The sequence below is a fragment of the Pleurodeles waltl genome, chromosome 7 (genome assembly GCF_031143425.1).
Source record: "Pleurodeles waltl isolate 20211129_DDA chromosome 7, aPleWal1.hap1.20221129, whole genome shotgun sequence".
Classification (NCBI taxonomy): Eukaryota; Metazoa; Chordata; class Amphibia; order Caudata; family Salamandridae; genus Pleurodeles; species Pleurodeles waltl.
The window spans coordinates 68449972-68465146 of NC_090446.1; the positions used below are offsets into that span (position 1 = coordinate 68449972).

General features: G+C 42.3%; 1 protein-coding gene across 1 annotated transcript in view; it reads right to left on the reverse strand.

Annotated features, from left to right (window-relative positions):
- Positions 1-15175, reverse strand: part of LOC138246808 (uncharacterized) — a 176890-nt gene that overhangs the window by 67291 nt on the left and 94424 nt on the right.

The following is a 15175-nucleotide window of genomic DNA, read 5'->3' on the forward strand; positions in this document are numbered from 1 at the left end:
TACATATTTTGCCAATAGACAGATATGATACCATCATTTATACTGATGGATCGGCACAACCGGCTGTGGGTACTAAGGCCCGTATTTATACTTTTTTTGCGCCGCATTTGTGTCGTTTTTTTACGCAAAAACGGCGCAAACTTGCAAAATACCATTGTATTTTGTAGGTTTGCGCCGTTTTGCGTCAAAAATGCGGCGCAAATGCGGCGCTAAAAAAAGTATAAATACGGGCCTAAACATCAATACTCGCCAGCTTGCGCAGCCGTGTGCGGGGTAATGGAAGACGGAGTTTTCCATCCTCACAATACCTACACTCAGACCTTAGTGGACTGCACAGCCCAGTTGGCCGAGCTAAAGGCTCTTCTTCTAGCGCTCGAACATTCGGAGACAGGAACACAGACTTTGATAGTCTTTGATTCATATTACTGCGTCCAGTCATACAATGATTATCTCAATCATTGGAAACTGAACAGGTTTAGGGATTCTAAAGGGAACACCATTAAACACAAAATGTTGTGGGGAAGGGTGGCTGATCTTAAGGATAAGCTACCATGTGTCCATGTGGTTCATACATTAGGGCACCAACGTGTAGGAATACACGTTGCCGGTAATACATTGGCTGATGAAGCAGCCAAAGCATCAGTAGCTACGGCTTCTGTGGCTGCAGTGACTCGTTCTCGGACGAGGTTGGATAATGAAATACTGATTGCCCTTAAAGCTTCGGCTGCAGGCAAGACCCTTCCAAAAGGATACCCTACGAACTATACTTACCATATCAGTGCACATAATGTTGCTTTTGCAACAATTCCTGATGTAGGTGATCGCGTGATCCCAAATGAAGACCAAAGATTAGGGCTGATTACAGCTGCACATGAAGGTGTCGCTTCTGCACATGCTGGTATACAGGCCACAATCACCATTCTACAACAACGGTACTGGTGGCCTGGTCTATGCAGACGGACTAAACAGTATGTCCTTTCCTGTGACATTTGTCAGCAGATTAAGGGCTCCAATATCAAACGCCCTCCGCAGACATCTCTCTTAGTGTCAGATAAGCCACTCCATTGTGTGTACCTGGACCATTGTGGTCCGTTGCAGTCTGATGGTGCATATAAATACATTCTAGTGGCTGTAGATTCCTGTTCTAGATTCCTGTGGGTATGGCCACAGCGGTCGGCTGACGCCCGGACTGTTATAAAAGATTTGCTGATCTTTATCGGTACATATGCGGTTGCAGCATTCCATTCAGACCAGGGCCCTGCATTTGCCTCTAAAGCTTTCAGGGACACCATGAGGATGATGGGTGTCCATTACTCCTCACCATACCATCCCCAGGGAAATTCGGTCGTGGAGAGGTGGAATCGTGATCTAAAGCAGTCCTTAACAGCTTGAGTATTAGGTTCAGGCCGCAGTTGGTTACATCACCTGTATGGGGTCCAAAGAGCACTGAATAATCTGCCAAGACGGTCCTTGGGGGGAAAGTCTCCATATGAGGTTCTCTTTGGGACACCTATGTATGTCCCCGATCTAGATGCCCCTGGTATGGTGGCAGCAGAAACAACATTTGACATAAAAGAACGTCTCGCTGTTTTACAGGAGCTTCAACACTTCCGTGATGATAAATCATCTGCAAGTGCTGCCACCTTGGGGATAAGGGAATTGGCGAAAACTTCGACTGGCTGGATTCCTAACATTGGGGATCTGGTTCGTGAGAAGATCGCTGTGAAAAAAGAATTTGGTCCATCATACAGAGCACCTGTACCGGTCTTGGGGATATAAGGCACCAGGACTGTCATACTTCCACTGTTGTCTGGTTCGAAATCAAACAGATTAATCTCCGTTGATGACATCAAATTACACCATGTGGCCGATTCTTCACAGTAGACCAGGAGGTCCCTTGGGTAGTTCCCGATCCCCTCTCACTACCCAACAGGACATCCATCTACATAGTAGGATGAATATCACTACTGCTGACTATGCGATTATATCGACTGCTGTTCCTGAAACTTCCTCGACCATGGGGAGGGCGGAAAATGAGCTTTTGTAGGTTCCTGTAACAACTTCGGAGAACACCCCACATCAGGATTTGGCTGTATTTTACACGAACACTTCCACAACTAATAACGTTGTCTATCAAGAACTTCCACGGACAGTGGATGAAAATTCTATGGGTCCTGTGTTTGCGGAGACTTCTTCTGGCTATTTTGTAGACATTGATGATTTTTCTTCAGATTCATCCTCAACTGAAACTAACAATCTTTCGAGAGGTAGCAAATTCTATTGATGGCTTAAGAAGAACTATTTGATATATCGTTGGAACTATCTCTGGTTCTGTTTGACATTTATTGCATTGTTTTTATGGATCGGTTTGGTGACTGTTTTCTTTTTACTAATTAATGGTCACTATATCACTGATCGTTCCACTGTGGAGCCTGTTGATGTAATTTTAACACCACATCATTCATCACATAAGGTCCGACGTGATTTGTCCCTCGTCAATATTACAGCTATCCCGATTCCTGATGGGATTGTATGGGACAAAGTTCCGTTCGATATATACGGGCCTACAGAGATAATTCAAATACCATACGTGTTCAAAATTTCAATGTCTGATGTTATTACACCTAATGTTGTCTCTGATGATTGGGATGTCCAAACGGTTGATTCAATGCTAACTGAAATGAAGGACTACTCAGCTTTTGGAAGTGATGATGTATATGATTATACAATGAATTATGGGGAAATGTTCTGCTATAACAATTGGGGACATCACTACCTACACCGTGCAACTAGATATAGGCCTCTCTTTAACTACACACAATGGGAACATTGTTCAACACCACCAGTGGGGAGTCCAAAGTATTACAGTGACAAATTAGCATACTTTTCTGGGCATGATACAAAGAAAGCTGAATCATATTATTTTAAATTACCTACAGGACAATTTAGAAAACTTTTGCTAACAGATACAAAACTGATTTATTCAGATCCCTTTGTTTCCCGACTCTCGATTGAGGGTTACGAATATTGGAAGAACACTATCGATTTGAAGAGTGTATGGGGAACACAAGATTGGCAAATACAGGGTAGGGAGGCTTTGTTTTGAGCTTGCTTAATTCCTGTGCAAATGATTTTTTTGAATGACACTATTGAGCAGACATCATGTCTGGGGTTGGCAAAAAATAAAGATCTAAACACGCCCAATGTCCCTACACCGACAAAATTTAAAGATTGGCAACATTTTCTTAATGTTTCAGAGGACAGGCTAGATGCAATGGTTAAGGCTGGTGCTTATAATTCTTCACTTTCCCGTCCCGGGGGATGGTTGGTATGGCCCACCGACACTAATGAGTGTCAGAAGCGTTTTTTGAACTCTTCAGGGGTTTTTCCATTCATAGGCCAGACCCTCGCTTTATATCAGGTCAACATACTGATATAATTACAACACACAGTGTAGGTAAGCTGTGCCAGCAATGGGTGCAAACGAACACTTTAACAGCGGTTAAACAACACCTGAACACTCTTTCTGTCAGTATAGATTTACAAGATTTCCTATTGGGTCCTAGGAAACAGCGCTCAAAACGGTTTTTATATGCTATGTATAATGAGATTTGGAAGCTTTCTCAAATTGAGGCTGCTGCACGTTTAAGGCAACTTGATAAGGAGAATTTGGAAAAAACATTGGCTGTTGTCGACAATGGTATGAACACGCTATCCAACAGGATTTAATCACTGTCGAATATAGTGTCATCTGCTATTGATGTCACTCAGACTGATTTGTCTCGGTTATATCATGGACAAACACAGCTACGTTCCATCATGCAGCTGGGTTGGGCATTGCAGACACTGAGAAGTGGCCACATTCCATGGAAATACATTAATGGGAGTGAACTATTCGCTGCTTTTAATTTTTCCAGGGAACAAGAGACAAAGGCTAAAAGGGAAGCTTGTTTTACGTTGCTTCAAGTAGAGAAATTAGATAAGTTGCCCTTCACGGTGGCAGAGAGTCCTTCAACTATCTGGCTCTTACACACCATTATTAATTTACCGTTTTCGACCTTTCGTTTCTCGAGCTGCCTGAAACATCTTGCGGTGGGACGATATGAACGGCTAGGAGATAGCTTTATTAAGGAAGAGTGGGAGTTGCCCTTTGAGTATCGATGTCTGAACGGTGAACAGGAGGTCTTTCTTAGCGGAAGTGAATGTGAGACTACTGTTCGTCATTCCATGATATGCAAACAGGTGTCTCTTCACGGTCTTTGCAATGCGGGGGTCGCGAATTTGGCCTGTTTTCTGAAGGGGACTCCTGTCCCCTTGATTCGTTCAGTGTTTCATGTACTTTCTAATTTGAGTTATGTTCTACTGAGCGATGACAGCTGTTGCGGCTTGCGACCTGGAATTGCCTACACAATCTCAGTCACGAAGGTCGTTACGTGTTGTGGCCATGTTTTGTTTCCCCCCACACGAGAGATACAAGTATCTTAAATGTGGCCCCACATTGATACTATTAATGTGAACTATGACAAGTTGAGTAGACTGAAGGCGCTATTGTTTCAAAAACAGGTCGCCTTGACATCCGCAAAAGAGACGTATGCTCTCCAGATTGCGAGATCATCAGCCGAGATACAATCCCTTTCAAATACTGATTTCCCCAAACACTTTGGAGAGTTGGTATCCAGAATATTCAATGCTTCAAGCACAAATGGGATTGTTCATTTCTTTAAGGCTGTCGGGTCTGGTTTCGTGTCCATCTTCCAGACTGTCTTCGGAGTCATCCCATCAGCCATCCATTCTCTCTTTTCCAGTGTGTTTGGTGGCTTTCCAATTATTTTGGCTTTAATTGGTAGACTGCTACTGCTATTTTTTCTGATTCGCGGTGGTTGTTTTTTTCCAGCGACACAGAGCAATGGAGCCGCTCCCGCCAACCCCGCTGTGCCGTGAACGCATGGTTCGGATCTTCGGTACACTTTTGCTGGTGGAACTGGAGTTTGACTGGTCATTGTCATTTCGGCCTCTACTATGGTGTGTACAACCGGTGTTCCACTGCATATGGTGTCTCTTTGAACATCTGCCTATGGTCTGTTTTGCTGTTGCACCAACATCTCCTGTGGACCACGAACTGCTGATGTCCCCGATGAGACTTGAGACTGAGGTTGCTCCGCGAGGCCACCTATGAGCCTTCTGTTGTACGATCTAACATGGATGAGGACGCTGCAGCAAGTGTCGATACACCGATGAATATGGCTCACTTCTGCTTTGTGGATCCGTTTGCCCGTCCAGCTCTCAATTTCACTTCCGACGATGTTGACTCGTTTTTAAGATCCTTGAATGGTGACTTCGATGACATTTTTCAAGATCCTGCATATAGCACATAATTTGATGAATTTGATTGCCAGTTCCCGGTTCTAAAAACTAGCGATTATACTAAAAGTTTGCTATACTTGTCATGGTTGATATTAACATCTCTGTATGTTTTTTAAATGAATTTTAACACACAGCATTTATTTTTGTCATTAAGTACATTTTTTTAGCTTGAGTTTTCGTTTTTGTTTTTCGGCTGTTAGTTCAGTAGCAGCTTTTTTAGAGGTTGGGTTTCTTTACCTTCATCATGCCTGTTACGGCAATGGGGAGGGTGTAGTGAATCCTAGTTTGTTTTAGCGGAATAACAGGAGTTAGCTTAGGCGTAGGCTTGTAAACTTGTGCCCCCGTCACCCAGTGACTTTTAGCCTACTTAGCTTGCTCTGTCTTAGTCCATTTAATTATTTATTTCCGTTAAGATGGCGGCCTTGTTTATAGTTAGGCCACTTGTTATGGGTTCTATTATCAGTGTCACTGCGCCAAGGCGTCAAGATCAAGCACGAAAGACAAACATACAGTAGGCATTCACACTTAGGGATTTTCCCTCTCTATACTTTCGAGGGATTGTTGATATTAATTGCCGTCCCAAGCATGCCTGTTATCTATTGTTATGAATAACACTTATGTCAGGGGACCTTGTAGATCTGTATAAATACAACACACTTTTAGACAGATAATCAGAGGGATTCCGACCAGAGGGCATTGCCACCATCGCTGATACCGATGCTGCAGTCATCTTGATGCTGACCCAGTCTTCGTGTCCCTGCGGAGTCTGAGATAGAGACCTCATTCCAAGGTAACGAGGGTTGGGGGCTCCTCTCATGGACACGGCTTTGGCAGATTAGGTTTAACGAACCCAGCTCTCCTTTTAGATAGGAGGTTAGACCTCTTCTCCTTAGGGTATTAGGGCTTATTCCATTTTATACATATACTGTACATATATTTCTTTCATATCTTGCACAATGGTGGGGGTCTTTATAACAATGACTCTCTTCTTCACAATACTGTTGCTTGGTATATTCATTATCCTAATCATTGCAGTTCATGCAACTTATCACAAATTGCAGTTATGTTGAATAAAAACTATTATAACTTCACTGCATCTGTGTTATTGCCTTTGTTTGTATGAGACATAATAAATCTGTGAGAAAAGGGTAATTTCTGTTTAATCACGACAACCCTGAGATATCGTACTTTGAGTCCATGCGTAAGCGACTGCTACAAATCACCTTTTACTATTGTGTTTCTGGTGAGGTACTGCTAGTAAGCCGGTAAGGTTTGGACAACAGTTACAACTAGTTGTAGGAAGAGACTTAGGGGGTTATTACAACTTTGGAAGAGGTGTTAATCCGTCCCAAAAGTGACGGTAAAGTGACAGATATACCACCAGCCGTATTACGAGTCCATTATATCCTATGGAACTCGTAATACAGCTGGTGGTATATCCGTCACTTTACCGTCACTTTTGGGACGGATTAATACCTCCTCCAAAGTTGTAATAACCCCCATAGTCACCTACAAACGAAAGTACTGTCATCCTGAGACCAGCAGTCTTGCTCAGAGCAAGAGTCCAAACTACGACACTATGACCTAAAGGGGACTCCCAAGATACTTCTGTAAATACACATATGCAGTACATGTACTTTACCCACTGAAAGTCATTACTGGGTAAAAGTGCATTGATGTATTTTACTTATCCCACTTTGAATAAAAACTCCACAACAGTACTTACCTTACTTGAAGGATTTCTGGTGTTGAACCATAATATTAAGTGTTGTTTTTTTCAAAAATTGGTCTTGAGTTTCTTCTTGAGTGTGTCTCATTTATTGATTCTGTATGTTCCACTAATGGTTAGCACTACCCTCTGATAAGCCTAAACAGCTCACCCATATTACCACCAAAGAGAGCATTTAGGGTATTTAAGTTAAGCCTCTATCAACCAAAGAGGGTCGCCTGTACTATCTGCATAGTATACCCCTACATTGGTGCACTACATAGATAGCCACAATCCTACAAGATTTAATAGGTGAATATTCTGAAAATTGGATATTGCTCCAGTCTTTGTGGAACAAAACTACACAACCCACAAAACTGTCATCAATAAAGAATACACACCTATGATGCAACAATCAGGTGATAGCAGGACTTTTGTTTCATACTAGGGGCCACATGTACAAGACAGAGTTGCATCAGCTTTGACGCACCACTTTTCTTGCGGATTCCTGTGCCGTCTAACGACACCATGTGTGAGCCGTATTTACAATACGGCACACCATGGCACAGGTTAGGACAATAGCATTCTAATTTATGATGCTATTGTGGTACTTTGCAGGATTAGCGGCATAAATTGTGGCGCTAACCCTGCAAAGTAAATGGAGGCCCTTTGAAAGTAAAGGGGTGTCATCTTAACACCTGCCTTAGGCAGACTTTAAGAATGACGCTAAAAGTGGTGCAGTGAAAGGTTGTAGATTTCAGTGCGCCATTTTTACAGGCCTCCCTGCGTGGAAACTGCCCCATTGCATACATTATGCCTGGCACAAGCATAATGTGAAGCAAGGGATTACAAAGTGGTGCAATGCATGCATTGCGCCACTTTGTAAATATTCAAAGGAGAATGGCCTCCTTAACACCACATTAGCGTAAACAAGTGATACTAGTGTGGCGCTAAGAGGGCCTTCTGAATTTTGCCCTTGGAATTACACTATGGAGCTGGTACAGAACATACACATTGACTGCGGCAATGAAGTGATGAGTAGGGGGTGAATGCTATGAAGTAGACAGAAAAAGCGGGTCCGGCCCTCGAGATAATGTTTAAAATAATGAGGCCAACTAGTGCAATCCACAGTCCCATTGGTATGTAACTTGGCTAATATCATAGATTTAATAGCCAGTTTTTTGGAAAGAAACTTGTGAAATATTACAATGCTAGTATGCAATGCCAGAAATGTCAGATCCACCCAGGAGGTATTGAAGGGCTCACCTTTCCAACGAATCTTGGTAAAATGATTCCTCAATGTAAGTTTCCTAGAAATCGGCTATAAAGTCAAACGTTTTCCAAGTAGCTTATATAATTTTGGTATGCTCTTTTACATACCACAAATCATTTCAAGATCTCCATAGCATTTTTATTCATTTGTATCTTCAAACTCTTTATGGAAGATGGCATATATTATGACTGAGAATGTACTAGAAGGAGGCAGAATGGTTACAAAATCTCATACATTCCACAGATTGCAGGGCTCTCCCTCAGGATAGACAGATCCCCCAAGCTCAGACACTAGGAGTTAAACTCAGGTTACTGTGACACAACAGGTCAGCCACCAGACATATCCTTAAGGCTACACCAATTTTACAGCTTGTTGCTTCAGACAGCAGCACTGATTTTCATGCTATAACTATTCAAAATATTTATCAATATAGATGAAGAAATGCCTCCACAAAAATCATAAAATATCAGCAGACGCATTCATTTCCCTATGACAGTATCAGCAATGAATGTCCACAAGTTATCAGAAATGATAACACAAATATCAGCTTTATGTACATCATCAACCCTCGGATAAGCAAACATTTTATTCCCAAAATCAGCTTAAAATTTCCAGACAAACTTCAAACGTTGTTGCCAAAAAACAGGTTTTCATTTTGGGGAAATGTATAGTTTCTTATCTGTTGGTGAAGTTTTGCAGCTTGAAGAATTTTCTGGATTCATGTACTGTGCATTATTCCGACATCTAGTGTTTTGGTCTGGAATTCTCCACTATTTTGTAGTCCTAATTTTATTTTTTTGTTGTTCGTCGATGGGCCCCTATTTGGTGTATCCTGTTACGTCTCACTCCTTCTTCAGGAAGCTCCCACCTTTGGTTGCCATATTCATATACTTTTATTCTTCTGGTAACTTGTTCTCTTCTTCCAGTCTTCTTGGTGGAGGAGGGTGGGTACATCTACAAGTAAGAAACTACGTTTTGCAGCATGAATATTTTGTGGATTTACATGCTGTGCATAGATTGTGTAGCCGTTTGATACTTTTGCGGTGGTTGGGTTGAAGATGAGCTTTAATTTGTAAACAGGTGTTGTAAGACCTTTTTGTCTCTCTTGGACTTCCTTATTCATTTGAATATATCTATACAGTAGTGTTTTGTGAACGTGTGTACAGATGACCATGTTGCTGCTGTGCATTTGTCCTGTAGGGATGTTGCTTTTTTCTTTCTTGTTGAATGTGCCTTTGGCTTTGAGATAAATGTCTCTCCTGCATTTGTTGGCACAATTGAATGATTTGTGTGATCCATTTTGCAATTGTGCCCTTAGTTACAGGTTTTATCAGATAATTATTAGCAAATTAAACAAATGTCTGCTTTGTTTTCCTGTTTGTTTTTGTCTTTTTAGTGTAGTATATTATGGCACGACTATCGGCCCGCGTGTGTAAAGTTCTCTCTGCGTGTGTCTTAGGTTTTTGGAAACAAATTTGGTATTTGTATCACATAGTTGATGTGGAAGTGTGAAACGAACTTGGGTAAGAACTGTGGGTCTGTCTTCATGGCAATACTGTCTTTCTGGACTTTAAAGTATGGTTCTTAAAGGGTGAGTGCTTGTAGTTCGCTCACCTTGTGCAGAGATGTTGTGGCTACCCAAAATGGTGTCTTAAGTGTGAACATTTGTAATGTGGCTTTGTGTAATGATTCAATGGGTGCCTTCATTAATTGTGTGAGTAGCGCATTTAAATTCGATGGTGGTGCTGGTACCCTTCTTAGTGCTGCAATCCTTTATGCTCCTTCCTAAAATCTTTTTACAACTGGCGCTAGAAGTAACTTCTTCCCATATGACCCCTTGTGTATGCCACTATTGCTGCTAAGTGTACCTTTAGTGAAGCATATGTTAACTTGAAGTCAATGGAGTATGTTAGATATTTTAATACTGTTGAATCCTTTGTATTTTTTCCTAATTCTTAATAGTCCATTTTAAGACACCATAGAGAGTATCTTTTCCACTTTGGCATGTAGCATTTTCTTGTGGTTGGCTCTCTTGTTTCCTTTAGTACAGCCAGTGTGCTTTCCAGTAGCTTTAGATAAACATATTCTAAGTCCTCAGAACCCAGGCTACCAGCTCAAAGACTCTGGTTCTGAGGGAGTAGTACCCCTCCCTCTTTCACTGACTGTAGATCTTGTTGTCTTGGTAATCCTTGAATATTTCTTTGTGCTATCTCTATTAGTTCTGAGAACCATGTTTGCGTCACTCACTGTGGAGCAATTAGAATGAGTGTCATCTTGCTTCTCTTGAATTTGCTCTGTAACAATGGTATCGGGGGAAAATCGTAAGCAAATGTCCCTGACCAGTCTATCAACAGTGCATTCCCCAGGGGTTGGTGATATGGCTGTCTGGATGCAAAGCTTTGGCATTTTGCATTTATTGGTGTTCCAAATAGATCTATTATTGGAGTTCCTCTCTTCCAAAGGATCATTTTGAGGACTTTCTGATTTAGTTCCCATTTGTGTGAGCATGATGCATGTCTGGATAACCTGTCTGTTTCTGTATTTTCCTGCCCTGGGAGATGGACTGTTGTTTTTTACATACTCCACTGTATGGCTCATTTCTATAGTTCTTGGGATAGTCTTGATAAGGCCAGGGATTGTGTTCTGCCTTGCTTGTTCATGTAAAACACTTTAGTTGTGTTGTCTGTTAGGGTCAATATAGATTTGTCTAAAAGCAACTACTGAGAGTCTTTTAAGGCTAAGAACACAGTTTTCAGATCCAGGGTATTGATGTGTTGTACTGCCTCTTGTTACTTCCAGACTCCTCTCACTTTGAGCGAGCCCCTGTGAGCTCCCCAACCCATATGTGAGCATCTGTTGTGATTGCCACTGCTGAGTAGGTGGTGCAAACTTACTTCCTTGAGTATATATTTTTGGCTTCCAGTTCAAAAAAAGAATTCATTTCAAGGCTCTTTGCATAACGCACAGGTCCATTTATGGGAAAGGTCCACCTATCATTTGATCCCTGCTTGCCCCTTAATCCCCAGAAAGGGCCCTTCGCTTTAGTAACCAGGGACTTCCAGTGGTGCCAAAGATCAAACGAGCAAAGAGAGAAGGCCACTATTTTGAATTGCTCACCTCCAGGCTCTGGAATGCTCTTCCAGCCTCCCGTAGAAGTCAGCAATCGGAAGTCCGTTTTAGGAAAATGCAGCAAACCTACCTTTTCTAAATGTGGTTAAGGAAATGTTCATCTTGGATTAGTGGAGGGGTTGTGTTGTATCTAGCACCTGGAGGCCAGTTGGGCAGCCATGCGCTATACAAATACAATGAATTGAATTGAACATGTGATGTGTTCCACCACGCCATCCCCTCTTGTACCTTTTGCGTGACAAACACTAGATCTTCAAAACTCCATGTTGCTTGAGACCACCGGTTTTGTACCCATTCCTGAATCACATGCATTTGTAGTCTTGCATATGGGATCAATGGGCTACATGATGCCATTTTCCGTAGCATTTTCCCCACTGTCCTCACAGTCAGAGCTTGTCCGTTCTGGTATTGAATACGCTCCAAATGGGTCCAACATTCTCTTTCTAAATGCCCATATGTCGCTTTTGGAGGTGGTATGGGTTACCAAAGAGGTGTGGACCCCTTATATTGACCTCTATGGGTATGTATCATCAGCAAAATATTGGTAAACCCATCCAATGAAGCTTATTGTAAAGTGCATCAATGAAACACAGAACACCAGTATGATGTACATAGTTGAAGCCGACACGTGTTTCCCCCCTAGTGGTATGTAAACCTGGGGCTTTCTCAAGGTTATTCCAGTATTCTTATGGTAAGTTGTTATGTGACTCCATTAGCATGTTGCAATGATTAGGGAACAAATCACTCGATCGGCACCATGTTCAGCAAAATTACGGGATAAATCCCTTAAATGGTGGTGGTGTGTGTTTCATTGATGCACTTTACAATAAACTTCATTGGATCCACTGATTTAGCTGAAGATGATAATTCAAAAGAGAATTCTGATCTGAAGATATGGTTTAATTAGCTGTTATATGGGTTTACCAATATTTTTCTCCCTTCTGGTATTGGACTGTTTCCAGCAGTAATGATGGTATTCTCTTTTTGCTGGGGTACACTTTCACTTGGATTGAGTTGATCCTTGCTCCAAGAGAAATTTTTTCCTGCTCTGGAGTCGGTGATGACTTCTCTATGTTTAATGGGGATCCCCATGTGAATAGAGTTTTCATGACTTGCTGAATATGTTCCTTGCGCTTGTGTGAATTGGCTCCTACTAGCCAGGCATCTAGGTAACGATAGACATGTATGCCCTATCTTCTTAGGTGTACTGTTACAGCTGCTAGGCACCTTGTAAATACTCTTGTGGCAGATTTTATCCTGAATGCCAGCACCGTGAACTGGTAGTGCATTTTGTTTACCACAAACCTAAGGTATTTTCTGCGTTTTGCATTCATTGGGATTTGCAAGTATGCGTTCTTTAAATCTATAGTTGCTGTGTAGTCCCCTCTTTGTAATTGGGGAATGACCTCCTTCAAAGTTTTCATCTTGAATTATTGTGTCCTTATGAACTTGTTTATAAATCTGAGATCTAGGACTGGACATATAGACCCATCTTCTTTGGTATTAGGAAATATGTTGAGTAATTTCCCTGGTTTACTTCTGCCTTTGGCCCTGCTTCAATTGCTTTTCTCTCCAGCAATATCTCTTCCTCCTTTAGAAAAGGTTTGTTTCTTCTTTTGTGTGAACCTTCTTTTTTGGTCCCCTTGTTGGAGGCATTTCATCTAATTCTATGCTGTATCCATATTGAATTACATTCAGCATCCATTTGTCTGATGTTATCTTTTTCCACTCCTGAAGGACACTTTTTATTCTGCCTCCCGCTGGTGTTGTTGTGGAAAAGGCTGTGATCTGCTTTTATGTCTTTCACTGGTGTTATTTGAGAGAGGTTGTGGACTCTCAAGAAGTCACTAGTTGGAGAGGATTGTGCCCCCCATGGGGTTGTCTCCTGACCCATGTTCTTCCACAAGAGGACTGTCATCTTTTCTCTTGGTATTGCCAGCTCTGCAGGATTGTAGGTGTTTGGTTAATTCTTTAAAACCCAATTGGAAACTGCCTCTTCCAATGGGCCTTTGAGATGGTACTGATCCCCCTTCGCAAACCTCGTTGAAACTGTAATGTTCCCATCGATTTTGCGGTTTTGTTTTGCATTTGAGATGGTTCAAGGTGCCATTAACTGTGCTCCTGAACAAATGATCACTGTTAAAAGGGGTATTTAGTATGTTTGCCTGCACCTATGGCTTGAAACCTGAAATGCTCACCGGTGAGTGATGGCGTAGGGTGATGTCTATCATCATCTGTTGGCTGGAGGTGTCCGCCGCAACCAATGCTGATTTGAGACATGAGTTTCATCCTCTTGCTCTCCTTGTCTGGAGGAAGGTCTGATGTAGATGAGATGTTGACCATTTTCCGTGCTGTCGAGGTGATGATTGAATCTGCCGGTACACTTCTCTTGATTTATGCAGGGTCCTTGGACAAATACTTGTACTTTTTCTCTGCCTTTGAGTCAAAGCTCTACAAGTGATGGGTTCTTTGTATCATTCCCTTCCCTGGTCCAGGACACTTGGAAGCAATAGCAAGAACTGGTTCCTTGCTTGTGTTGGTAAAAAGTGTTTCTAGCAGGAAACAAGACCAAGGTCTTTCCTCTTCCAACTGCACATTAAACTTGTCCACAGCCTTCTTCATCACCCGATTATACATGGCAATTTCTTCTGGAGCAGGACTTTGAGGGATAGTTATCGACCCTCTCCTCTGGAGAATATGTGTCAAGGTCCTGACACTGAGGATCTGTGATCTCTGATTCCACAGAATCCTGGAACATTCCTCCCATTTGTTCCTCCTCCTCTTCATAGAAGAGTTTGTCTTCTTTTTCCTCTTTCTGTGGCTTCGGACTTAACGGTGGGTTGATGTCTTAAACCTCTGTCTCTCCCTGGTCCTTTTGGTGGTATTTGAAATCCCTTAGGGGAGTCATTGAAGTCTTTTTTCTTTTGGACAAGAGGGTCTATTTCAACTTCAAGGTGCCTCTTCTCGATTTCTGCTGCACATCATTCGGCATATGTCCTTGGCATTGCTTTTTTTTCCCCGACGCCGATGATTCCTTCGAGGATGCCTCGGTCGCCAAGCTTCGTATTTCTTCTTGAGACCTCTCCCTTTTTGATGTTGAAGCATCTTTCCCTCGTCCGTCCTTCGACAACTGGGTTTTTTCAGGGGATCTTCCTCCTGCAGTGTCCCTTTCAAACGATTCGAGGGATTCCCTGTCTAGAGGCATGGCTGCGGCATGGAGTGTTTCCACACAGAGGCTCCCTTTGATGCCCTTGAATCCTATTTTCTGCGTTTTCCTCCTCATCACTCGAGGGACCCAAGTCTCTTAGAGATGGAGTCTTCTTCTGTTCCTATATGGTATGATGTGCTTGCCTCTGCCTCTCGTTCAACCTCGGTGTCTTCAATATGAACACGGAGCAGGCACTGCAGTTGTCGATTAGATGGAAACTTGTGGGGACAATTCAGGCAGAACTTGAATGGAGTCTTCTCCATTACACTATTCAGGGCGCCCCCTGTACGGACATTCTCAGAAAAACATTGAGATAATACTCTCCCCTTTGACTTCTCCTCTGGTGTCTTACTGTCGTGTTTTCTCCGATTTTTGTTGAATTTTCGGCAAACTTCTCATAAATGTTTCTCAATTTTTATTCCTCGTGTTGGAGAGCCTTCAGCTGCACATCCAGACCCAATGGTGGAAAAAAAGAATCTGAAGAAGGCGACCA